The 27,971-nt window shown below is 46.1% G+C and overlaps 1 pseudogene; it reads left to right on the top strand.

Annotated features, from left to right (window-relative positions):
• The first annotated feature begins 22,859 nt into the window (after window positions 1-22,859).
• Window positions 22,860-24,775, top strand: LOC121837316 (annotated as a pseudogene).
• The last annotated feature ends 3,196 nt before the right edge of the window (window positions 24,776-27,971 follow it).

Genomic DNA, 27,971 nt, shown 5'->3' with positions numbered 1-27,971 from the left:
TGAGGACAATCAAGCAGAACCAAGAAACACTACGTCACGTAGCCCGACGTCTTTTAGTGCGCTTGTTGTCACAGGTTAAATCACTCGAGCGCCAAGCATGCACCATGGCCATGCGCTTTTGGTATGCGTGTTTGTGCTTGTGTACCTTGTAGTCTTTGACTGCCATTTTGATTTATTATAAAACCAAAAATAGCAGAATTTTTTTTAGAAGACGGGTTTTCAGAGAGGCGCTCTATAAAACTCATCATTTTGATGATAGTTAGAATAACCCTGATTAACAATTATCTGACCTTATAAATAACTACCCGAATATTGATGAAATAGTACGCCAAAGTCTTAGAATACGCATGTTCAAGAAAAACGTAAAAGCGAATTTTTAGCCCCAGTGACCTATACTTAAAAATTGCTCCGCGAGTGGGTAGCAGATTTCAAAATTTGTTCTTTTTATAGTGCTTTTGATTTTTTTTCATTAATAATGAATTCTATTGTAATTTGATGTTGGAAAAAAGATGCCAATGTGTTTCGTGTATATTTATAGATATTGTCTGTTTGAATGCGACAGAAATGGAGAATTCAACATTAACGCTGACATTGTATGTTAATGAATGTCATCTCAATAATGTCGATGTGAATGATTTATATTTGAAACTTTTGATGATGGTCATATTAATTATTGTGACTACGAGCTAATGTATTTTTGAATATTTTTTGTATAATTGCTTTTTATGATCACACTGGTCCTGCCCACCGTTGGCTAATGTAAAAAGGGGCTGACGGCCTCGTCAGAAGCATTTTTGATGCGAACAGATTATTTACCCCATTACGCCAAAGTGCGGCGTCGTCGGCGGCGTGACCGAGCATTGGTACCAACAATGGCCGACGGCGCCAAGAACAAAATACGTGAAAAAATGTTCGGATTGAGGTCAAATTTCTCAGGGAGATTCCTATAAATAAAATAAATTAGTGGCTTTGGAAAAAACTTTGGTAGATTTTGGTCAGGGTGGGAATCGAACCCGGGCCTCTGGAGTGCGAGCCGGGCATGCTGGCACGAAGCCACGGCGGCTCCACGGTTCTGGATGACTAAAGGTGTGCCTAGTGCGTGCGGCATTGCATACCTCACGTCGCAGCCATTTGGCTGACTAAAGATTTTGCCTTGTGCGTTAAAGCCCCTTGATAAAGACGGTTTTTTACAAGTACCGCCAACCATTGTTGTGGAACCGCGCGAGACACGTGCTACGAGCGGGTGCTCCGCCGCCATTCGCTTCCTTGGGCCGCTCAAATCAGTGCTGCGCCGCCATTCGCTTCCAAGGGCCGCTCGAGACGCGGGTCTCGTGCACTCGCGCATTTGACGCTACTTGCACGACAAACGCAAACATATCGAGGGGCTTTATTGTGCGTTAGTCCTGGGACATGTGACGCCGCAGCCAATGGAGAGGAGATGGCGCCGCATCATGCGTATAAAACGAGTGAGCTGCCTCCCGCGTGTCACACAGGGAGTCAGCAGAAAGAACTTGAATGCATGTATAAAACATACTGTAAACGATTTATTTTTCGCGGGCTCAATATTTTCCGATTTAGGCAAAAGCTAAAGTTTTGTAATATTTCACGGGTTCTAATTTTCACCACGCGGTGGGATCTCCATAAAGATTCCAATGTGTTCACATTTTACCGGAATTGATCGCGGGACCTATTTTTCGCAAATTGTAGGCGATCCGCGAAATTCGCGAAAATTAGGTTCTCGCGAAAATTAAGTCGGTTACAATATATCGAAAACATTTCACCGAAGGGACTACAGTGCTTTCGCATACCCACACGAAAGCAGTCCAATCTGCCTGTGCCGAATATTCTTTTGTGTTCTTTTGCCGCATCTTCTCAGACACATGCATGGTGGAAATAAAGATTATTATTAGCAGTAGTAACTCGCGTGCCATTGGTGGAAGCTGGTTTATTTTGGATTCCAATACATTAATTTTCTTTAGCAGCTTCTCGTTTTGGGCCCTGAGTGCTCCTATTTCATCTTGCTCGGCGCTGCGCGCCCTGGGGGGGGGGGGGGGGGGGGGGGGGGGGGGCGGGGGGGAGTGACGGGAGTGACAGGTGCGGAGGAAGAAGCAGCCCTGCCCGGGAGCCGCTCACCTGATTCCCGTTCTTGACGGCGTCGTACCAGGACCTGTTCCTGCCACGCGTCTCCGCCGCTCGTTACCCTCGGTCGTCGTGTGGTGGCGACTCCGTCGACGATTGCTTTCCAGCACCTCCGATAGGTGGCACCGGCTTCGTGGTGTTAGAGGTTTCCCAGCGAGACTGGTTCCCGGGAGGCCCAAGATGGAGGCTTTTCTTCTGACCGCCATATTCTTTTTTCCTCCAGTTTGGGCGGCCATCTTGGGTGTGCGGAATTTCGCCGCACAGTTGCGAGAGTTGGTGGCATGGGCGCCACCGCACACAGAACACCGGGGAACACAGTTTTGAGGGTGCCGCACCCCCTCCACTAGAGGAGCTTGGAGTCCGCAGAGACCACAGGTGTTCGGCTGCAGGATTGGACATGCATCCGCGCGATGCCCGACGGCCCCACACTGGCCGCAGGCCGGGATAGTTTTGTAATAGTTTTGCACAGAGACGACCATGTTGTCATAATGCATGTAACGGGGCTTCTCCTTACCCGCCAAGGTGATGCGTGCCTTGTTGGATCTGCCGAATTTTCGGATTTCCACAATGGTACCTGCGCGCCAGCACACTCGGTGTTAAAAAGTTTCCGTTATGTCCGTATTACGGACCACGATCGCTCTGTGGCACGTGTTGCCGCCGTCTTGTCTCAAATAACCCTGAAGCGGGATCGAGCCTTTCTCAGTGTTGACAGCAAAATCCCCGATGAGCCGGTCGGCCGCTTCGATGTCCGGGGTATGCACGATGACAATGTTTTGGTCTCGCGAGGGCTGAACGGAGATGGCGCGGGCCCGTTCCGGCCCGAGGTACGCCGAGATGGCGGTGCCGTAGCCGGTTTCCGTGAACACCTCGTGAAGAGAAACACGTTCGCGGGGATTGATGACTATAGCGTAGTCTTTGGGAACAGGTTTGGGCATTGGGCGCGGCTTCCCCTTCGTGAACGCCTTACCCTTGCTTCCCCTGGCGCGCGTCGCGGGAGCGTTCACGTTTCCGAACGACGAGCCGGGGGCCAGGGTGGCGCCGGGCGTCGCCATCTTCGCCTTGTCCTGTGAGCGGCGTGCAGCCACTTGAAGTAAAGTTTGACTCCGAATTTCCGGAAAAACCGTCGAATTTGCGTCATCGGTGGTGGAGACCGAGGTCCACGCCAACGCCTCAGGGTCGTAGCCGCGTAATTGGAGCGCGGAAGACGACATTTTTTCCTCGGAGAGCCGATTCTACTCGGCAAGGCGTCGGCGCCTCTAAACGACGGCGCCCAATTGGTCGGTCGAAAGCGGCCGAAATTTGGAAAAAAGAGGCCCATCTGGACGAATTTGGTATCCAGTTGTTCCGCTCGGGGTTCCGGAATGATTGATAGCAGTTTTGCGGGTAAAAACTTTGGGCTGCGGTCCCAGTCGAAAATAGGCGGAGCAAAATACCAAAAGCAACACGGTGGCCCAAAATGGGCGGCGGAGTGGTTTGAGTCGACGATTCCTGAGTTCTGCAGCGGAAGTTTTACCTCCGAGTCATTCTCCTGGCGTGTTTAGATTTGAATACGAATGTGTTAATGAACATGCGCTTGCCTCGTTCAGCAGGTGGAAGAACAATGGCCGGGCTAGAGCAGAGCCGTTTATATTGAAAGAGTTTGGCCAATGGGCGGCTTGCTGCCCGCTAGAACCAGCGGATTTTGCGATAACACCAGATGGCATTACTTTCTTGTTTCTTTTATACCTGATAAATCGCATAGAGTTCCTTTGAGTCCGAGCTATAAAATGGAGGACGGAACTAGTCATCCCCCAGTTGTCAGTCTACGCTGCTCTGGTTGCCAACCTGTCAAAATCTCCCTAAGAAGACCAAATTCTCTCAGTATAAACGGCTCTTGGCTAAAGAGGACAGGCTCAACCTCCTACGGCCTATGCAAGGGGAGTGCCTGCACCCTGTGGCGGCAGCTCGAAGGGGTCGCTGTAACCCTACCGCAGTTACAGTGCCTTAATTCCTACTGACCAGAGCAAAGCGGTCAACGTGGTGACCGCTTTGCTCCGGGGTTGAGTTGGAGAAGTTTCTAGAGTAATTATACCCACAGATTATGAGGCCGTCTGCCTGCAGGGACTTATGCGGAATAGCTCTTTCTCTTCTTCTCCTCAAGAAACGAGTTTGTACCGTAAGCCGAAACTTATTTCAATCGGCTCACCACAGTCATTTGAAGCAAGTATAATTGCACATATATTCAATCGCAGTGATCGGGGAACAATTGTTCAGGATTGCTCAGGCGGTGTTGGGCATGGTATACGGTCGCACCCCCACGCGGCTAAAGAAGTCCCATTGCTCCTAGGCGAGAGTGAGGGCCATAAGGAAAACCACTCTCTAGCCCGGCCATAGAAGAACATTGCAGGGCAGCCCTGAGCATCTCGCTTGATTTTGTTTTGCAACGCTGATTGCGGGGAGTCCCCAAAAAGAAAAGGAAGCGCGAGGAAACTTCACGAGTAGTGATCCTGGACCGGCGTGCTAGAACAGCGCCTCAGCTGACACTGAGTGAAAGAAAGCACTGCAAAGGGTGGGGCGCGGGAGTGCCTTGAGACGCGGCTTTTGTCCCGCTCAGCTCGCGTGCTGGCTTTGTCGTTGCTCTCTTTCCCACAGTCTCAGCTGAGACGCTGTTTCTAGGAAGTCGGCCCTGGCTGGTTATCATTAGTTGCAAAGGGCAAGAGTCATGGTTTGTGTAAAGCTCAAAGTGGAAGCCCATGGAGTAGTTACACTATTAAACCAATACCAAGAAAGTTGACCGTCAGACTTTATTCGTATTTCAATAAAGGAAATAAAAAGTAATCCAAAGAAAGACAAGCTAGGAAGGGTTCCGCCCATGTACAACGCTTTTGATAACGCACTTCGTAGGAAAGGTGCTTATTAGACCCTTTTCATGATCCTCAGATTTGATCCACGATGACTAGCTGTTTGTTGCCTTACCGTGAGGCCCAGTCACTGCAGTTTGGACATAACATTTTCCGTAAGCTGTCTACGAGTAGAGTAACTTTAAAACTGAAAATCTCAAATCCCTGCACAATGGTGAACAAAACAGAACCGGCGCGGTTGGAAAGCTGGAACCATCAAAAAAAGTCAAATTTGGGGGTTTTACGTGCCAAACTAACGACGGGCATCTGGCACGCCCCAGTGGAGGACTGAGGATTAATTTGGACCACCTGGAGATCTTTTGACGTGCAACTCATAAGCTCGGTTACACGGCGCCCTCCTCCGCAATAAGCCTCCGTCAGTCAGATTGCGGGCACCTCGGCCGGGATTCGAACCCGCCACATGGGGGATACATAGGCCAGCGCTCTCGCCTCGGAGCCACCGAGGCGGCTAGCTGGAACCATAAAAAAAATGTAAGTTCGTTTATCTTAAAGTGAAGGAAACGAAATTCCCCGACCTTCGTCGCTGTCATATGTAGTTCAATAATTGCACCTTTCGTGGTGGAACATGGCGGGCAGCATTGAATAGCTTATATATAGGCACTAGATACTTTCGAGAAGTTCCTTGTAAACCTGGTAACGCGCTTCTCGTTTTTTTTTTTTCTTTTTTTTTTTCGCAAGACTAACTGTGATTTACCTTAAGAACGACGAAGAAGAGCGAGGAAATATTTGAGACGAGAACCCTCTGCGTCAGTGACAGAATCAGCGCTACTTTTCCTGTACTTCTCAACCTCGAATTTCAGTCACCTTTCGAAACTCGGCGCACGTTTGAGCCGTCTGCTAGAACAAAAGTCTTTTCGGATATTTAAGACAACTGGTATGCTGTAAAAAAATTACGATCACGGGAAGTGATTTTACTTAGAAAGAGAAAGCTCTAATTAAAGAACCGTTGCTTAAATAGCTGTTCCCTTCTCTGAAATTGGTTTCTTTCGTACAGAGTCAAGCTTGAAAATAGTCCCTCGATTTCATTTTTTTTTAAAAACAAATATTAATATAGATACGACAAAACCAGCCTTACAGAGATCCAGGCCAGTTCCTCTAGCATACATTAAAAAAAGAAATTAGATCAGGTGCCAGAGCGCTATCTGAGAAAACCAAGAAAGCATGAATAGAATTCTTCGAAATTTTATTACAATCAACAGGTGTTTACAAAAACACTGCTGGAGTTGCACTTTTAATATTTTGTATGCTTAGTTCCTATGTTTACCGGTATCATTTGCTTAAATGTCGTGGTTGCCTTATGACGTGAAATTGAGTTACGACACTTCAAAATAGCATAACAAAAACTATTTTTGAATAAATATTAAAAACAATGTGAGAGTGATAGTTAGGAGAAACACGCATTCACGGAACCAGACGAGTTTTTCCTTCATTCAATAAAAAAAAAATATAAGAACGCGTCTTGGATTCCTTGCAAGTCTAGAAACTTGGAATGCATAGAGGTATGCCTTTTAAAATACCTAACCTTGCTATTTTTGTTTTCTTATTCTACGTTAAGTTTTGAAAAATGCATACCACATTCTACGCTAAAAGAGTGATCATGAATTGGCAATTTATTTGGAAGAAGAACGAAATACCTGGAACGCGCACAGACTCGACAGTTGCACCGCAAACAGAAGCGTTAGCACAGCTGCCACCGGTAGTATGGTTATTGCCGTGGGACCGACGCCTTAACGTTGAAAACTTGTGAAAGCACCCATTGGTTTTCCTCTCCCCTCAATGGCAGATGCAGAAAAAAAAAGGAAAGAAACAGCTTTCCCCCTTAACTCAATATTAGAACAAGCGGTGATGTGATTTGACGCTGATTATACACCGTCAGTGCTCATCATAGTCATGCGCTGGGGTTGGCAAAGAAGAAAGCGTGGGTCGAGCTTTAGACATTTTTAGAGTTCGGCTATTCTCATCTTTGATTGAATACGAGCAATTACCCTAATCTTTGGCGATGCTGATTGTCAAGAGCTCGAGCACTCGACTGGGACTAATGAAAATCGAGTTCGTTATTGTGCGAGCATGAATCAACTGTAACACGAAGAACATGCAAAGACCGGGAAGCGAAACAAAAAAGAGGTTTCCTAACTTTGCACGGAAAAACACAGCCGCAACCCATTTCTGTCGACGCTGTCCCTCGCACGGCTCTCCTGGAAAGCGAGAAACTCCATGTCTGGGAACTTCACAGCTGTGTTTGCGTAGCTGTTGTGAGATTTGCACACAATAGCAGTTAACTGAAGTGCGTTTCTTCGGCCGCGTTGTTGCAGACGGCATGACAAAAGACTGGCCTTCCAAGCCCACCGCGAGAGCAGCCGGCTAGGGCGAGAACATACCGATAGTTTCTTCTAGAGCGCGACTCTCAGGCGCCCGTTTCCGGGTTGAGCGGCGTCGGCATCGGCGTAACCGCGCGTTGCATTATGGGACGTCTTTCATAATTACGTCACAGGTGACGTCACGTGTGATGTCATGAGGTCAAAATTTTCCTGCTAAACTTTGCTGGAAGATTTTTCGCTAAACTTTGCGGAACTTTTTTTCGCGAAATGTGGTGGAAAAATTTTTTCCAAAAATGTTTGCGAAGAAATTCTAAGTTTAGCGGAAAGATTCCCCGCCAAACTTAGCGAAAACTTCTCCAGCCAAATTTAGCAGGAAACTTTTACCCTCGTGAAGTCACGTGACGCTAAATTTAGTGAAATGTTTTTCGCAAAATTAAGGGAAATTTTTCCCCCATTACGCTTAACGGGAAAATTTACGTCACGTGACCTCAACACTAATTCAGTTCTCCAACTAAATTCAGCGGGAAACCTTTCGCTACATTTTCCCGCTAAATTTAGCGGGAAAAATTTAAGAAATTTCCAGCTAAATTTAGCGGGAATATTTCGCCGCTAAATTTAGCAGGGAAATTTTTGCTTAATTTAGCGGGAAATTTAGTGAAAATTACCAGCCGAATGGGAGGGGAGCAGGAGAGGAGGAGAGGAGGGTACAGAGGAGGAACAGAGACATACCCTCCCCTCCTCAAAAGCTGCGCTCTAATTCGGCATTACAGAGAATTGTAAACGTTTTTCATTTTTTTCGTCTGCCAGGTGGCATTACGAGTATTTTCGAAACACCAGCGTCCGCAGCGTGTATAATAATAATAATAATAATAGTTTATTCACCTCACACATATAGTGGGGGCTGAGAAAAAAAAAAGCTGACATGCAGGTTGACGGGAAAAGGCATACAGTGGTGGAGAAAATAAATACATCAAAGCCGTTTCTTGGTACAAAACAACATAATAAGGAACAAAACACCAAAAATACCAACAATAACAACGTTCAGAGTGGGCATAAGCCTCGAAACAGAAGTGCAACAATCAAGAACAATACACTGAAAAAAAAAATGTACATAAACTAAAATCACTCCGCTTCGGGGATAGCAGAAGAATAAAGCAGAGAACAGTATTCTTGACAGAAAAGTAGTTTATACAATTCCGTAAGCTGATCTATGCTGTATCAATATTTGTTTTTGCATCAACGTGTTTAAGAATGAAGGCAAGGGTTTTTCAATCATTTGAGACCCATAATCTGTACGCGATGTATTCACCCTCCAGAAGTCAGTCTGACGAGTGGAATATGTTAATAGTTTCGTTCTGAGAAGTACCAACGATAGTAAAAAACTACCTGTTTCGAGAGTTTCCTATTTATCTGTATTGCTGAGCCTGTATTCGTAATGCTCATGCATTTTTCATTACCCCCAGTGATTTAAAGGTACATTTCGTGCTAAAATCATAGGGCACGTTGAACACAAGTCTTAGAGGGATACTACAACGAAATTTAGGCGCCAGTTTTTTGGTCTGTATGTGTTCAAAGGAGCAATATCACATCGAACGCACCAATATATTGTTAGAAAATTTACGAAAAGGAATTTCAAAACGAATTAAACGATTAGCAAAGAGCACCTGGTGATATCGCTAACGCCTCGTTTCTAATGCCCGTCTAGGAACCTTGACAGCTAGTGACAGTAACTCTCTCGCCTCCCGCCAAGACGAGAGAAGAGGGGAAGGAGGAACTCCTCTCTTCCCGAGATGTCCTTTTGCCTGTCCCAGAAGTCCCTATTGTTCCTCTACAAGATTATAGAAGATTAACCCGTCACTCAAAATTTGTACAAAAGCAGCCTCTTCGGTGGCTGGAACGACTAGGCCATCCTCTGGATGTCAGCCTCGCCGTAGCTTTGCTCGTCCCGAGACGAACTACGTCACAATTGCCTTGGATGTCACGTAGTCTCCGCTGGCTGTTTTCCGAGTGCTTGCCAGGGCGGGCCGTTTATAATGTAAAATACAGCCACCAGGCTCAAAATACAAACGTGCGATTGTCATTTACGGATATTGTAGATCATACTCAACCTATTTTTGAACACGACGGTATATTTTAAATTTCGTTGAAGTATCTCTTTAATGTTCTTTTTTGCTCTAAAATATTCTCTCTAGTTTTGGTTTAGTCGTGCCTCAGACAAGTTTGCGATAATTCAAACGAGAAACAAGCAAAGTTTTATACGAAAGCAACTTACACTTGATGGCAGTATTAAGCGATGTCGGAGAAGTGAGCCAGTGATGCAGGCGACTTTTGAAATATTATGATATATGTGCTGCGTCCCCATACATGTGATTTTAAAACAACACGCCTAAAGTTTTGAACGTTTTTACAATTTCAAAAGGGGACTAGAATAAAATATCGCTAAAAAAGTTAGATTTTTTTTTTGTGTGTGTGTGTGTGGGGGGGGGGGGGGGACAAAATATTATACACCAACTCATGTTTACAAACAAACCGGAGCGCCCCTAGCGGACGCCACCGGCGCCGCGCCTGCGCGGTAGATGGTGGGCAAGAAGCCCGCCGTCGCCCATAAACAAGCCATTGAATTGCGTTGTTGTCGGCGTCGGTGGGAGTTCCCGTGCTCTTTTTCGCGTTGGAATTGTTTATTCTACGTTCTCCTAACAATGTCTGACTACTTGAGCGGCTTCAGGAAAACTAACGAGGCAAAACTTTGCGTGAATAGTGTGACGTGCGGCGATTCATTTCACGTGGACGCCGCAGAATGGGCGCTAAAGCCTGACTCCCACGATGAGATTCTGCTCGCCATTTTCAGTCACGACGGCGCTCCGACTGCAAAAGCGTGGACCGTAGCTGAGATGGTGGACGTCGATACTGAAAACCGCAAGTAGAATCGGGCATTACAAGTCGGTGATGGCCACTGGTAACAATGATCAACATCTTCTTGTGTCTATTTACACTTAGCCTACTTGCCCCAACCAACCTTCAAAAGTGTTTTGAGGCCTGCACTTAGTTCTTATCGCAATTACTGGGCCAACGTTTGGTTTACGGGCCGCTGTCGTTTGAACGAGCTGACGACAAAAAGCAACTAAGTTTGAAAGAGCTGACGACAGTTCGAACCCATGCTCAATGGAGTACGGGCAAGAAGCACCGCGTCCCGCGTCAACAAACCATTCGAATATCACGTTGTCGGCGTCTGTGTGAGTCTGCGTACTCTTTTTCGCTCTGGAATTGTCGATTCTACGTCCTCATCGTAGTCTTACCGCTTTAATCACCTGAGCGAAATTATCAAGGCTCGTTAGGCCGCTAAACTTTCCGTAAATAATTTGACGTGCGGCGATTCATTCGCATGAACGCCGCAGAATGGACGCCAAAACCATGATGAGATTCTTCTAGCTATTTTCGGTCGTGACGTCGCTCGTGCTGCAAAAGTGTAGAAGCTGCGGCGATGATCGACGTCGATACTGAAAATCGGAAGCGGGAACAGAGCAAGCGTATCAAGTCGGTGATGGCCGCCGGTACCAATGATCAACATCTTGTATCTACTGTTTACACGGAGCCTACTTAAGTCTTTTGAGGCCTGCAATTACTTCTTAGTGCAATCACCGGGTCAAAGTTTGGTCTACGGGCCGCTCTTGTTTGAACGAGCAGACGACAAAAAGCAAGCATGTTTGAAAGAGCAGACGAAAGTTCGAACGATCAGCCGGCCGTGTGAATTTGAAGACGCACTGAACCCGTGGGTGGTCCGGACAACTTGGAGGTTTTCCCTCGTTCATGTTGGAACGAAGCAAATACATCTGGCGACCACAAGCAATCGTAGTTCGACAGCGTCTGGTTTGCCCTTTTCACGGCTCCTATCCACGTTCTCGGACGAACGGAGGGGGCAGAAACACATGAAAACTGATCTTCAAACCTTTCCAGACTCTCTTGGTACAACCCCCGTCGCAGCATTTTGACGAGAAGGCAGTTTTTTTGTCTCGTTTCTTCCAAAGGAACACAAGAATGCATGTCTGGCACGGCGACTTCTGCCCACCGCCCAGACCGGAAGTGCGTCCGGCGCGCCACCACCGCGGCGTGACGTAGGAGAGTTGAGTTGGTGTATAGACTTTGTTTTCTTTTTATGTGTCGAGGGATTCTTTTCTGTAGACATAACTTATAGATTTAGTGTAACGTCATTTGCTGTGTGTCATATCATTGCAGTTCTGACCCGATAGACACAGGTCGCCATGCAAATTAATACTTCAGCAGTGTGTTGAGACCTCGTTGCGTTGTCCCTTTTTTTTTTGTCTCCGTGTTTTTAATAAGTATGACCGTAATCTCCTATATAAAGCTTTTCCACAAGGCCATTTTGAATCTCGTCACTTTTGGTATATGCCAAAACATCGTTTTGATCTCTCCCCACCGCCGGAACGTGCTTACGAAAAATCCGTGATTGTCACACATTCTCGTTTTGCCTAACCTATATTTTCTCGCCAGATTCCAGGTTAAAATGTGTTATTATTCTTTCGTCCCGTAAAACAGATATGGAACCCCCGTGACTAAGAACGAAAGGAAACAAAAAACGTCTATACGGAAAGGCAGGCGAGGAGGAACGACACGGTGAGCAGTGACGCACCGGTTTCGTAAAGCGAACTACCCCTTGTTTCCTTTCCGCGGATACGGCATGCGTCAGTTGACGGGTGTTGACGGACGAGAAGGAGTGGGACAAGGAAGGTGTGTCGAGGAACTGAGAGAGGAGGGTGAGTCACGGCGTTAGGGACCGGTGACGTGACGTACTATATTTTCATTTCTATAAGAACAAGAAGAAAGGAGTGTTTTGGAAAGCGGTCACACACGTAAACTCGTCTCCACGCGATTTTTTTATCGTGTTTTCTTTTCATACTTAAAAGGTTAAAACAGCGCAAAAGACAACGGACAGGGTAAAGAAGGAAACAGGCAGCACTGCGCTCTGTCTGTGTCCTTCTTTATTCTGTGTCCTTCTTCAACCTTAGCAACATTTTTTTCCTTCTCAGTTAGGCGACCGGATTAGATGTTAATGTCGGAGGCCTTCCCCCCATAGTTAACTCCAAGCATGGAGCCCCGACTGATGTCCTACGCGTGCAAGCACGTGCAGCGTGCGCGTGAACGTAGCTTTCCCTCATTAGCGGAGAAATGGCGAAGGCCAGTCACCCCGCTTGCAATGAACCTCGTAAGTGTTGATGTCACAACATGGCGCGCTGCTCCAAAGAAATCACTGCTAAGGCCATTATTAGGAAGTTTGCGTAGATGGCTTTTGGCCGTCCCGCAACGCTTTCCGTAACCCGCTACGATACCCGGAACTCTACAGCCAAGGCCATCGGCGCGGGCGCGGTAGCGGCTTCTTCGTTGCGGAGGGCGTAGCGGAGCGGGAGACGTGGTCTTCGAAAATAGTGAGTTTTAGTAGACCGTGTTACCCCCTCCGCTAAGCCCCTCTGCTACCCGGACCTCTACAGCCAAGGCCATCGGCGAGGGCGCAGTAGCGGCTTCTTCGTTGCGGAGGGCGTAGCGGAGCGGGACACGTGGCCTTCGAAAATAGTGAGTTTTAGTAGACCGTGTTTCCCCCTCCGCTAAGCCCCACTGCTACCCGGAACTCTACAGCCAAGGCCATCGGCGAGGGCGCAGTGGCGGTTTCTTCGTAGCGGAGGGTTAGCGGAGCGAGAAACACGGTCTACTTAAACTCCCTATTGTTCCCTTAGGGAGTTTTAGTAGACCGTGTTTTTCCCTCCGCTAGCCCTCCGCTACTAAAAAACCGCCACTGCGCCTGAGTGCCGATGGCCTTGGCTGTAGGGTTCCGGGTAGCGGAGGGGGAAACACGGTCTACTAAAACTCGCTATTATTTATAGAAGCACGCGGGTTCGACGTGAGGTTAGAAATAGTAAGATAAAAAGTACGTAGTTTGTTGTAAGCATTATGTCATCTCAACATCTTATCATTGAGCCTTTTGCTAACGTCCCAGTACCATAGAGCGATGACAGAAGCCCGTAACAAAGTTGCACAACCGGTCTCGCCTTGTCAGCAGACGACACGATGACTTCGCGAGTGCAGTGTATCTTTCTGAAGGAGTACGCGACTGTTTTGAACGAACTAGGTGGGGATCGAGAGAAATTATATTCTCGTGGTCACCATTCTGTGGGATTTCGGAAGCAAAGAGCAGCTGTAGACAGCTTTGATCGACGCTCGAAGTGCACGAGGGCGCGAACGCCTTGCCGTGGACCTCGCTTCCGCAATATTTCAGAAGGTGAAAACACCCAGAACCCGAAAGACGTACGACGACGACATGAAGTCTATTAAAGACGTTGTGCGAGACCGTTGCAGGAGGGTTACAGTTTTTTTTCAAAACTGTAACCCCCCTGCAATAACGCCTCCGGGCAATGCGGGGTAATCTTTGAATAAAGAATAAAGAAAGAAAACACGTTTCAAGGGTTTCTGACAACTGGACAGAGGAGGAAATTCCCCCTCTCCTGTCCAGCGTTCCGTCTGCTTCCTACTCCTCGGCCTTCCTTTCCCTCGACCTACGTTCTGAAGTTGCAACGGATTATAGCTCCTTCGCTCTTTGGGGTCGTATTTAAAAGTGAAGGATATGTAGTATTTTTGTCAAGCTGATGATTACAAAAGGGTACCAAGTAAGCACCCATATTTCGAGCCTGAAAAATAAAGTTTGGGGTCTCAAACCGCTCATGTTAGAGTCAAAATAATTGCTCCTCCTTCATTACAATGCACGTCAACTGAAAAAGAAAGCCCGACGTTGCTTTGATATCATATTCTAAATATATTATTTTCTCGCAGTATTTTTACCATATCTCCATGCGCCTGATGATTTTCGTCAGACAGTATCCCGTATCGCACGCAAATACAATTAGTTTTTATAAACCTGATATGTTTCTCAGGCCTGCCATGCTATAGATCAATACAAAATCAAAATCGTATAATTATGCAAATGACCAATGTTGTTGTAGAAGCCATACATCTGTTATTCCGCGTGCTTTCGTCACGCTCCCGCCGTGTGCAGCAGGTACCTCTAGACGTCTCGAGGACCGGAAATTGTCGTCGCAAATATTTCAGAAACAGCCGATTCTATTTGTCGGCTGTGCACGTTGTTCTCTATTCCCAGGGTGTGACAAGAATTGACGTCACAATATCTCGTGCCCCAGTATATCTCCAGTAGCATCTCGACTTCCAGTGGCATATTCATCTGTTCTTACACAACGCGCAAGGATTAAAAAAAAAAAACTATTTTTATTTGGAAACTAGTACTTGAAAAAATTATGTGTCTGAGAATAACATACGAAATCTAAAGTTAAAAGAAAAGTCTAAAATTGATCAAGGGTTCACCGACAACGGGCGGTGAACCTTGTTTATAAACAAACACCTGTGAATTGGTGCCGAAGCCGCGATATGTGTACGAAGTTAGGCTGCATACTGTGCATGTAATTTGTGATAGAAAACTATTGTGACGCGTATGACAGGTATTTGTCTAGGCTGGATTGATTCCTTTGGCTTGGCATATAATAATGCCTTATTTGCACCGCTCTTCGTCCAATTCTTAATAACGCTAGGTCACGATAATGACGAGAGTTGGCGAGAGGTTGTGTTCGATCACACTTTAATTCTAGCTTTTTTTGTAAACATATGCACTCGTTTCAATGACTTATTTGTTTCAATATCACAACTAGGTAGGTTGTAAATATTTAAAGAAAATTATTTTAATAAAAGTATATTTATTTCTTTATGAATTTATACAGCGCCCCCTCCACTTCTCCCCATCTCCTCCCAGATATATTTATATTTTACATCGACACGAGCGGTAGCATTTCACACTTATCAAAACAAGAACAAAAAAAAGTGTGCATAAAGAATCTACATTATGAATGGTCGATATATCGTCAAAAGTTAGAAGCCCCAGACGTTTAGCGAAGACGTTTTTTTTTCGCCCATTTTTTAGGAAAAAATTCCAGACAAAATCCTCTTTGCCGGCCCGCACTGTTATAGCCGGCAACCGAGACCACTGCAGTTCAGGAAGCAAGGTCGAGAGAATTCGCACTCGGAATGCATCATATATCCGCAATGAAAACCTCGTGATGTGTGATGCAGTTTATCACATCACGAACTTCCATCTCCCTTTCCATGCTCAGCGATTAATTTCACCTCAAAAGGTGTTCTGCTCTAAGTACAGTGTCCCTAGATATTGGTGAACAAAAAACCGAAGATCTTCTATGTGGTGTGTTATAGGCCATATCAATCTCAAGGACAAGTTATCCTCCATTGTTTCTAATTTTTAATATATGATGTTTTCAGCCGTTGCTTTTTCGATCCTTGAATTCAGGACATACGTCGTCGTGGCCGTCGCGTGCTTTGTGCTGATTTTTGGCTTAAATATTAAGCTATAATTTTTTAATCTGCTCCGCTGTAATTATTTTGACAATGCTGTACAATATCGTGGCGTTTTGTATCATGTTACGCCAGACTGGGCAGAGATTTTTCGTTTCATCGAAAAATAATGTGTCTTGGACGCGAGATGCTTGACTCGAAGAAAATATTTCAGGAACGCGCTGTCCGAGTCTAGCGTCGGGCTTCTCATACACCTATTTTTGAATCGAACGACAAATCTTGTGCGTTAATTGAACGCACCGCTTAGAAGGTTAAAACTAGTGCCACTAAATAAGCTACGCTTCAGAGTAACGACACTTGGCCATATTGTGTCTTAAAATCATGGTTGCCAGTTATCTGAAGCTTTATCTGAAATCACGGGAAACGCTTTTCCGCCCTCCACAAATGTTTAAACAGTTCGCGACAGAGGAAAGCAATATTACATGAGCTTCCTAACACAGAATCTAATGCTGAGGAAGTCACACTTTTGAATCATGACTATCGGCAGTTGCGTCTGCTCTGCATACGAGCCAAAATGGCGGCGCCCACAACAATGCCGAGGAACGGAGTGCCGATACTCTAAGCGCAGCTCATTTAGTGGCTCTAGTTACAACTAATGGCGGAAAGTGAAAGCATACAATGTGACCTCTAAGATATATTTGAAGCATGTACACCCATAACAAAGTTAAAGAGATATTGGTAACAATGTACCTTATAAAATAGAGGTGTAGTAGGATTTGAAAATGCGCCCTCATACGATAGGTTAGCAAGCTTAGAGAGTATCTAGGCGCTACTGGCACAAGAACAAACACAGCGTGCAAAGCGGTAGTGTAGAATATGTCAGCCGTGCCTATTGGCGACGTGCGCGACCGAAAGCCTCGTTGTGGTCGGCCTTCCCCGATTGGCCGAACGCTGACTATGACGTCAGAAAAGGATTTATCATTGACGGAAATAAGAGGAATGAAAGAACTTTAATTTTGACGGTGTTCGCGGTGTTCCTTTGAGAGCGCAATGATCTCAAGCTTCCACCATGCTATTTACCAACACCATCGAACTTGTTTGCAAGGTAACAACGTCACAAGGGGGAACCGTGGGAGGGCGCCACTAAAGCATCTCGCCGCTAAATGGCGACGTGCGCGATCGAAAGCGTCGCTGTAATCGGCCTTCCGCGATTGGCTGAATGCTGACTGTGACGTCAACAAAGGATTTCTCCTCGACGGAAATAAGAGGAATGGATGAACTTCAATTTCGACTGTGTTGGTAGTGTTGCTTTAAGAGCGCAATGATTTCAACCTTCCACCATGCTCCTTACAAACATCATCGAACTTGTTGTTCGCAATGTAATGACGTCACGAAAGGTAACTATAGGAGGGCGCCACTAAAACATCTCGCCACTAATACACTGGCAGACATAATCGGGCGACCGATTTTGTCGCGTTGTACGCGAGAGCTCTGTAGTTTATTTACCCGAGCCGAAAAACACGGTTCTCGTTCCTCGGAAACTCCCCTGTACTTTTGTTTATTAAAAATATTTGTGCACCCGACGACGATTCAGTGAAAGCCAGTCAACCGTATATTTTCGGAAATTGTAACGCGGTCAGAAAAGAAACCCAGAAATAACTCACGCATGATGTACGTCGCTACAGCGATTGTCCCTGTATGAGCAAGCAATCTAAAATGCACCGGATCAAGGCTGCATCAGTTGCGGGCTGGAATGATGCTATGCAAGAAAAGGTCCATAAACGACATGTGTTTATGCAGCAAAAAATTACAGGAGATGTTGATCGACTAACCAAGGATGGAGAGGTGAAAGAGAAACTGCTCATGGCCACGAACCAGAATAGCGACCTCACGAGAAGGTTGCGCTACTTTTCTAAAATCAAGTGACTTTACTGCGAACCTTTAGCCTTGAGGCATGGTTCAGAAAGTCGCGTTGCTGGCGTTCATAGCGACCGAAACGACAACAACAATGTCACCGGAGGATGTGTTCGTCATATACTACCAAGTAATGCAAAATGTAGCTTCGTGAAGCAAGCCTCAGTTGGTCCGGATTTCCGGTCGTTGCTGTCGATTTCTTCCTCATTACGCAGTCAAACGCAGTGAAGCAATATACCGTGTGAATGTGCCCATACCTAGAAGGTGTAGAGCAAGTGAGATCGCACCAATGGTGGGAGAGTGCACAACAAGTGAGAGGGAAATCAGTAGGCGCATGTTTGCAAGAGAAAAAAAATTGCGAGTTAGAGTAAAGAAAACAAAAAAAAAACAACTGAGGTGTGCGACCACATGAGATGCGAAATTCGTATTCCTATGTCAATAGAAGCGCTAGCTTCAGCAAGGCCTTCTTTCGGGAAAGCTACGCACGCCAGTGTTCGCGTCGTGGAGGCAAAAAAATACGTCCCAAGTTCGTGAGTTCAGTGTCACCGCGCAGCAACACAGAATGTTTTTTTTTTTTTTTTTCTGTCATCACCGCGTTTGTAACGATAGTCCGGAAAATGCGACTAACCTTTCTAAATCCCGTTGAAATTAAGAGGAAAAGACCCTGTATTGTTAACTGCGGTTATTTAAAAAGTATGTAAAAACCGCATTACTTTCACGATTAATAGTAGAGTAAATTGTTTTCAGTCCTGTTAATCACAAGAACAATTGATCATTGCTACACATTCACATAGTGGGCAAGCACTCGGACTGAGACGACGAAGCTTTTAGATCTTCAAACTTCTGAAGGGGCTTTAGCAGCGTCAGCCTGGTTGCACCAACCTCGACCTGGGCGCCATTTCCAAAGAAACAGAGTAATCCCATAGCACAGTAAACTTCAATGAACACGTTTACCTGCGTAGGTCGTCGTGAACAGTGCACCTCACAATTGATGTGCAACATCTTTCTTTGTCCTGACGTTCATATTCGTAAGCCATCACACAGCGTCATGACTTCGCTAAAGGCGCGAGAGAGCTTATTCAACAAAACATAATATCCTGCACAGTGTTATAGCTCTGCCAGACGGGCACGTTAAATGACATTTAGGCAAAATGACATTACAGCTCGGCCTATCTGCCTGTTTAATACGCCACGCTGCGTCTGCACCCACCACGTGCCGAACCAGCATCGCGAGCTGATTCGCCGAGCGGTGAATGACATTCGATCAAAATTACATTTACTTTCCCGTCTAACAGGGTGTTAGGGTGCCTGCATGTCTGTCCTGTCTCATGGTGAAGACATACATTTTTGCACTGAATGTGCCAGCGCGTGACGCCCTCGCACACTCGGTGCGTGACTTGGGCGGTAAAATGACGTCTATGTTTTAGCCAAAGCTACGCGCTCGAGCTGAGTGACACCGGATTGCGTGCACTTCAAAATACATTAAAAAAAAAAACGATTGGGCGGAATATGGCTGAGATGTCACCACTCAAGCCAAAGCGCGTGTGTATGAAGGCACTCTACACAGTGTCGACGTGTGCCGTCACGTCGTGGTCGTCGGTAGCAACATTCAGGATAGGGGCATCTTTTGGACAACGTTTCGTTCTGCTGCGTTTTATAGTGAGAGTTTTGCGAGTTGCCTGGAGGTTCTTAGCTAGATATTTTTCGGCAATAACTCATTCAGCCGTTGCCGCATTTTGCTTTCCAGACAAGACATGAACGACAGAAATTGTTGGCGTAACCTACGCAGAAAGGAGACTGGTGACGACTCGAAGCTACGGCGGGGAGGCGGCACTAGGAACGACGAGTGCCGTAGCTACTCCTCGATCTCGTTGGGCGTGCCTTGTGCTTCTCGTAGCATGGAAAACGCAGGTTGAAGGTGGGGTTTTAGCTATAGACACGGTCAGCCTCAACACAGCGGTAACACAGCGGGTGTCGTTCAGTCGTTTTCTACACGCCCCTTCTTCTACCGGAGGACGTACTGGCCTGTTTTTTTTTTCTTCAGATGTTGGATACACTGTGGCGTTTTGCTCTCCCGTTAAAGTGACACCAGGTATTAAATTGGTAATCGTCATTCGTGCCTTCGACTCTTTGTGGCGCAGTCCAAAGTTGATTTTGCAGGTGCCATAAAAAACCATCAAAGCTCCCCCTGTTAACTGTGATACTTTGACTTCTCGCACAATATCAGCGATGAAGAGCGCGGCCGGGCGATCGTGAGCAGGTAGCAGTTTTGGAAGTGCTTTCTTGACAGCATCGCGGATGATCTCCTGGATACCTGAATATTCGGCACCAATGTCGAAGCTGCCTGGTGCAAGAGCTTCGACGCCGAGGTGGAGCTGGTGGCCACAGCCGGCCAAGCAAACCAGTCAGTCGCCCTTTCGTCGCCTTCACAGGACGTACGTTACCCTTCTATTCAGCTGCAGGCGCTGCTTCGCCATAGTATGCGACATTTTTAGATTTTTTATGAAGTTTTTTTATTTATTTGTGGCATTCAGGAGGATATTAGCATCCTCCTGAGAGCCACGAGCGTGGCTCTGTCAATAGCTATCCATGTAGCAGTTTTCTATTAACAAACGTTTGGTTTCTGGCCGGCAATTTAATGGCCTGGAAGCCGGAAACATCATATTTTGAACAACATTATTATTGTTAAGCTAGTCTGGGCATTTTAGCCCTAAACTGCTAGACGGGTGACGCAGTTAACAGCGAAATGACAAATTAAGCTTCACCTCTGGTTGTGGATCTTTCACTTTGAAAATATAGGCCCAAATGACCGAAATGCAACAGTTAGGTTTCACTACTGGTTCTCTGGTTTATGCGTGTCATCTTTGGCTCACGTCAGGCACTTTGGCGTATTCTACCAGAAAACCAACAAATAGAGGACGATACCTTATTATTTCTGCTAAGAGTATACTTATACCAACGCGCTTGTTACGACTACACTCTGAAATTTATCTGGTAAACCGGAAAAAAGCCGAAGAAAATAAACATAAAGTACCTTGGCATTATAACGCCTTGAAGCAAAACCTTATTAGGCTCAAGATAGGTCCCTAGGATAGGCAAACTTGGACCAAACTAGTCTATTGTCTGGTGTGCTGCCTGATACAGTGAGGTGATATATGTTAATTGCCGGCAAACACAGTACAAGCTGAAGAAAATAAAGATAAAGTACCTTGGCATTATAACGCCTTGAAGCAAAACCTTATTAGGCTCAAGATAGGTCCCTAGGATAGGCAAACTTGGACCAAACTAGTCTATTGTCTGGTGTGCTGCCTGATACAGTGAGGTGATATATGTTAATTGCCGGCAAACACAGTACTTGACGGTCAAGGCACTTCACCACGCGAAATTACGCTTGCAATTATCGCTGATGTTGGCATTTTTGCTTAATCCTTCACCTGAGTTTATACTGAACGCGGGTAAAAACAGACGACTCCATCGGAGGGGTCTAACATATTTATCACCCGCCGTCTTCCTAATTCCAGTCACTCAGGAGTCAGGTCTCATATGCGGTCCATACAAACCCCGTGTTGTGTTGTTTTTATTAGTCAGTAACGTGGAACCGGATTAAAAATTCTCACCTTTATTTATATTCCTCTTTTCATCTACTCAAAAACGCATTCTCTGCGTAACAAAAAAAAAGCAACTGAAGATGATTTTGCAAATATATACTATTCGCAGCATTGTATACTTTTTGTATTTTCATATATCTGTGAGATAGCATTTGTGTTTCTTTATAAATATCCAGGTACAAACGTATGCACGTTATCTGAACAGGTTTTTCGTACATTTACGTATAAACCAACACGCGGTCTTGACGTCACGCAGCTGCGGTGGCGCTGTCGACGGCACTGCGCATGCGCAGATGCTTCACTCCAGGCGAATTTGGTTTCTGCGCACGCGGAGTCCCCACACCTGGTGTGGGAAAAGCGGGCTTGTTTGCAGACAGCGTGTCGGTCTACATATTGCATATTCTCAGGTGAAAAATCTGTTTCATGTTTGTCGCGAATTTCGTAAGCAAAAACGACATGTCTGTGCCATTCTAGAACCGTTGTCAAACATTGCAGTTCTTACTCCATTTAATAAAATTAAGAGTATGGCATTAATCAAACTTAAAATTCCTATTGACTGAAGATTGTGGGTCCTCGGGATGAGAAACTCTCTGTACGACAAAAATAAATCATAACGCACCAGAATTCTCAAAGAACTGATGAGTAACTCTAAAAGGACAATATCCTGCACAATTGGAAAATCACACCTAACGCATAGCTCAAAAATTCAGCTTTTTTGTTTCATAACTGAAGGTGCGCTTGTTGCTGAGAAAACAATCCAAGACTGAAACTTCCCCTTAGCCTCCTAATAAAATTATTTTGTGTGGTCTAGGCAAGCGCTACAGTTCTTCCAATTGTCTGGGTGACCCCTGTATTACATGAATAGACATATACACGACGGAAAAGGACGCTCAGAAATGCCGCCGGCGGGTGCGCTTGATAGAGTTAAAATTTTCACGTGCATCAGATGCCATCGCTCACCTGGCACAGCTGCAGTCGCTGTAAACATTAGCCGGTATTTGTGATTTGTTTGTGTGCGTTTGTGTGTGCGTGTGTGTGGGGGGGGGGGAGGGGTGCATTAAACCCGTCCGAATGAATACCAGCAAAACATTTAGAAACATCTATGTTTGTCGAAATTCGTTTTGCGAGGTCGCGTAACTTGCTGAAGGATAGATATGGCGAAACAAATAACATAATGTAAGTTATAGTCTCGACCCTGAACGCTAAGTTTTGAAGTATGGACAGGTTCTGGAGCTGCGCGATTTTACTTCAGTGTAGTCCTTGCAGCTGTATCTCTGTGTCGAGACTGAAAGTTCTCTGCCATTTTTCCGCAGTATTTTTTGCTTCAGCAGTGATACTAATCGGGCAAAGTTGACCAAGAGTATGTCCGAAGTGCATATTTGTTGGGGTGCTTGGTATGCTGGGTCGGTGCCCGACGCTTCCTTTCCCGCCCTTCTTCTCTGATGCGACGGCGTTGGAACTTTGTTCGCTTATTAAAACAAACCTCAAGTACGAAGTAATCATTCTGCTCGTCCAATCAGTACCTGCAATGCAACTTGATCACGAGAGCAACAATCAGTGCTGCCAGTAAACTGTAAGAAACACGGGATTTTTGTCCCAAGATGACATCAACTGTACCAGAACTGATTATGAACCTTATCGAGAAATACAATTAAGTCACGTTTCTTCGAGACAAGAGAACGATTGACAGGGGCTGGACGGAAAATCCAAGATTCCAGATACCCCTAGCGTTCGGCTACCTCTTCGCGGTGAAGTTCGGAGGGCCGCGATGGATGGAAAACCGCAAGCCATACAAGCTCAAGTCCGCCATCATGGCATACGACCTGTTTCAGGTGATTGCCAACGCTTTCCTCTTTGTGCAGTACAAGCGCCACTCTTATCTCGGCGGAGACTACAACGTTTTTAGAGCGCAGCTCTTAGGGGCCCGTTCCCGGCTTGAGCGGCATCGCCGTCGCCGTCGGCGTAACCAAGGTCACCCCAAGGTCACGCGACCCCCAAGGTCATCCCAAGGTCACGCGACCCCAAGGTCACCACAAGGTCACGTGACCCCCAAGGTGTGACCCCCAGAGGTCACGTGACCATCCCAGGGTCACGTGACCCCCAAGGTCACGTGAGCCCCCTGAAGTCACGTGACACGCCACCCCCCCCCCCCCCCGAGGGCACGTGACCACCCCCAGGGTCACGTGACCCCCCGCCGAGGTCACGTGACCTCCCCGATGCCGTCATCGTCACTGATGACGTCACCGGCATCCGCATCGTCATCATCATCCTGATGACGTCATCAGTGACGTCACTGATTACCTCACCGGCATCCGCATCGTCATCGTCATCATCGCTGATGACGTCATCAGTGACGTCACTGATGACGTCACCCGCATCCGCATCGTCATCATCACTGATGACGTCATCAGTGACGTCCCTGATCACCTCACCGGCATCCGCATCGTCATCGTCATCATCGCTGATGACGTCATCAGCGACGTCACTGATGACGTCACCGGCATCCGCATCGTCATCGTCATCATCACGAATGACGTCAACAGTGACGTCACTGATTACCTCGCCGGCATCCGCATCGTCATCGTCATCATCACAGATGACGTCATCAGTGACGTCACTGATTACCTCACCGGAATCCGCATCGTCATCGTCATCATCACTGATGACGTCATCAGTGACGTCACTGATTACCTCACCGGCATCCGCATCGTCATCATCGCTGATGACGTCATCAGTGACGTCACTGATGACGTCACCGGCATCCGCATCGTCATCGTCGTTGATGACGTCATCGGAGTCCGCATCGTCATCGTCACTAATGATGTCATCAGTGACGTCACTGATGACATCATCGGCATCGTCATGTGACCCCCAAGGTCACGTGACCCCCCCAGGTCACTTCACCCCCCCCCCAGTACCCTTCTTTCCTTCTCCTCCTCAAGAGCTGCGCTCTAATTCAGTGTTACAGGGAGTTGTAAACGGCTCTCACTTTTTGACAAGGAATGAGGTACTCCAGAGGCAACAACGCAATGGTAATCCTGACGCTCGTGTGATGGAGCATCCCCGTCAGGATAGCGGACTTTCTGGACACGTTCTTCTTCGTCGCCACCAAGAAGTTCTCCCACATCACGGCTTTGCATGTAATTAATCATTTTTGGTGATTGTTAATAAACGGTTGTGGATTACGTTTGGTTCGGATGGACATGTCAATCTGCCTATGTGTTTCAACTGCTTGGTCAAAGTCGTCATGTATGGTTACTACTTTCTCACATCCCTTGCACCAGAACTTAGAAAGTACCTGTGGTGGGAGAAGTACGTCACGAGCCTGCAGATTTTTCAAATGGCCTTTGTGAGTCCCTACATGTGCCTTCCACTAGACTATGAAAGGGGATACCCCTGGGGCCTTAGCTTGATCTTAGCTCCACAGTTGCTACTAAGGCTCGCACTCTTCATAAACTTCTATATTCAATCATACCACTTCGACAGAAGCCCTGATCTATGTATTTCTCAAGCATGAAAAGCAGGTTAATGAAGTATGTTATAAACTGGGTGTTAATCCTCAAGATATGGTTGCGACAGAAATTATTTCTGAATGTGTGAACACAAAACGAATATTTGAATAAAATTCTTACTCTGTGCTGGTGCAAAGCCTGAATTTTATGAGGATTTACGGGATGTTGTTATAGATTTACCAAATGTTAGTCTTTTTCAGTGTGCAGGGTGCGAAACTGATTGGCACTAAAGAAGCGACAAACAAGTTGAACAGATAAGGCACGCACGCCCTGTGTGTGAAGAAGAAGCAAATGGGGGTGCGGCAAAGAAATGAGCAATGAAGAAGCTGTGGTGTTCTTCGAGCGGTTGCTCCTAGAACTTCATGCAGTCATTCGTGCAATAATAGTTGCTTGTAATTGTAAAAAACGCGCGGTGTAAACATTATCAGGAAGTTTAAATTGATACGAATTCATAGATTGGACATTTAGTATACTGCGGTATTATTGACGCGAGCTTGAATCGCTCTCAAGCGAGTTTTAATAACTTTATTGAACTTCATGTAGCTTCTGAGCCTTCCATGACGAGTCAGCTGTGTTTATATGCGAGCACAGATGTCCTGCCGTTTCTTAAAGTGTTTATTAATTAAAGATATTTTGTATTGACGTAGAAAGAAAGAAGATTAGCCGGATTTGTTCACTTGATGACTTTAGTAATCTGAGCAAGCAGATTCGATTACAAGAGACGATAAACTTCAGGTGCATGCACTTTGTCTGTGCTCTCAATGAAGTCTCGATGAAATTTAAGTTTAGATTACATTCTTAAACGCGAGCAAAAATCATTTCTCGTTTCCTTCGAGGGAAGCTTTAGAATAGCGATTTTGGGGGCTTGCTTCTTGGTGAAGTGTGTCTCGCCAAAATCTTATAGGAATTTAATGGCCGTCCTGACCTGTCCAAACTTGTAGAACAATAAACAATAAAGATTAGTTTATGAAAGTAATTTTTTATTAAATGTTATGCTAACTACCATTAAAAAGAATGAATCATAACCCAACCAAAATACATCGCCTTCTATAAGAGAAGTGGCTTTGACTGTGTGAGGTGCTTAGATTCAAACTTAGCGCTTCGGCGGAATTAAAGAGGCACTCAAGTGGTTTTTGATTTCGTGTTTTGATGATGACAAGTGAATCTAGGCGCCCTAAGTATCTCTAAAAACCAAAAAAAAAAAATATAGTCATACGGTGATTATTTCTTTAATAAAAATGTAATTGAAGGCCGCCAAACCTCGGATCCACCCGAAAACGAAACCGCTCTCATTGATCACCGCTCGCATATCAAAACGATCTCGGGCCAATGGCATTGGACGACGTTCCGTCGCGCAGCGATCCCGAGGTAGCCGCACCGGCCGAACTCTTTGTCATTCGAGCTTCGATTATGGCGGAGTTCTGTACGCTCGAGGACCTGATGCCGTTAGAGGTTGAAATTCTTCGGCGGACAGCCGACCTGTGGATGATTTCCTATGACGCCATTCCGACGTGCGATGTGGACGATAGCAGCGCTTCGGAGTCGTGTTCAGGTTCCGAGGACGACGAAACGCAGACCTTTTCGGGCGTTCTTCGATTTGCGATTGGGACAAGTCGTAACCAAACCACCGTTTGGCATCGCAGCGTAACCTCTGGTACGTGATGTCAAACAATGTCGCCACGTTGACTTTCGCCTCGGGAGGACGGGGGAGGCTGGTTAAGAGATATGCAACGAGTGCGTTACCTATGACTGAGTTTGTTGCAACCGAAGCGACCAAAACGACCGCTCTGCGCCGCGCGTACACACACCTGCAGCCACTGCAACAAGCCCAGCGGGTCGGCAGCACGGCGGCCACTTCTACGTCGCCGTCGGCTGTTTCAGTGGCGCCTCTAAAAAGGGGACGCACTGCCACTCAATGCCGTAACAGATTATAGACAGACAGTTTTCTATAGCCTAAAGCTTTATTATCTTTTTTTTTTCATGATAGGCTTGCAGGGTACATTGGATGAAAGAAAGAAAAGAAAAAGATGCAGTACGCCGTCTTGAACGATCACAATACTAATACACGACTTTGCCAATAGTACAAATATCACCACACGCCTTTTCTACGATTATAAAAGACGATGTAATCTTAGCAGCGATATAGCAACGTAGAAACATGAATTCGTGATCAGATAGACGTTGCGACCGTTCAGAATTGCTAACACTAATCACTTTTCTCCTGTGATGAAAACGCGTTAAAATTAGCATCTTTTATACGGTACGCGCCAGTAATACCTTGAACTTGAGCACACGCATGAAATGCGCCAAATAAGAAATCCGGGCGATGTTCGAGGGCACAAATGCTTTGAAAGCACCACTGTAGTCGAAGTAAACAAACACGACGGCACGGACGTTTCTGCTGTCTTGAGAGTGCCGCCACGACATTGCCGCATTAGTAGGTGGATTTTCCCTTCTAGTACGTGCTGGGTTATTATAGCAACACACGACGAAAATTCACAGTCAAGGTTAGCGCTTTTACGCGGAACGATGAGCTTTCACCACGCCGTCCACGTCGACGATTACCAGCGACGCCATGTTTGCATGGCGTCGGTGGAGGGAAAGAGTGCATGATACGTGCGCTTCCGCGCATCCCGAGGCGTAGAGATAATTCCCGAGGGAACGGGAAACTTTAGCGAAACTTTACAAAGGCCGCCAAAATTTTCAAACATACGATAATTTAATTGGTCGGCGCAGGAACAGAAAAGAGTCCGCACGAATTTTATTCCTGCGTGATTAATAAGCGGTTCTGCCTTCTAAAACTGAAGATACTCATTTAGTGACACTTCCTTAACACCATCGCACCAAAAAGTTGCTTCCTGAAAAACCGCTTGAGTGCCCCTTTAAGCAATACCGAAATAACGAATCAAAGAGGTAAAAGGCCAATACATTTTGTTTTCTGATTCCGAGCATCTCAGTAACTCCCTTCTCTCCAAGAAACACTAATCAGGACCCACGTCTTCTTTGCGTCTGACAAAAGTTACTTTTTCAAACATTTCGAAGATGATGTGCAAGTTATTTCGTCGAGTACTAGGTGTTTCAATTTAGTATCGTCCCTTAGCTCTACCGTACCCATTTTTCAGCAAAATCACAAAGTTTAAATTTTGCGATTGACAAAGTGATGAACCGCGGCAGCGCTACTTTACAAGGTTGGCAGGAAGA

Source organism: Ixodes scapularis, unplaced genomic scaffold (assembly GCF_016920785.2).
Source record: "Ixodes scapularis isolate PalLabHiFi unplaced genomic scaffold, ASM1692078v2 PGA_scaffold3__209_contigs__length_174095766, whole genome shotgun sequence".
Lineage (NCBI taxonomy): Eukaryota > Metazoa > Arthropoda > Arachnida > Ixodida > Ixodidae > Ixodes > Ixodes scapularis.
The sequence above is the reverse complement of the archived record's forward strand: the minus strand, read 5'-3'. Positions and strand labels throughout refer to the sequence as shown.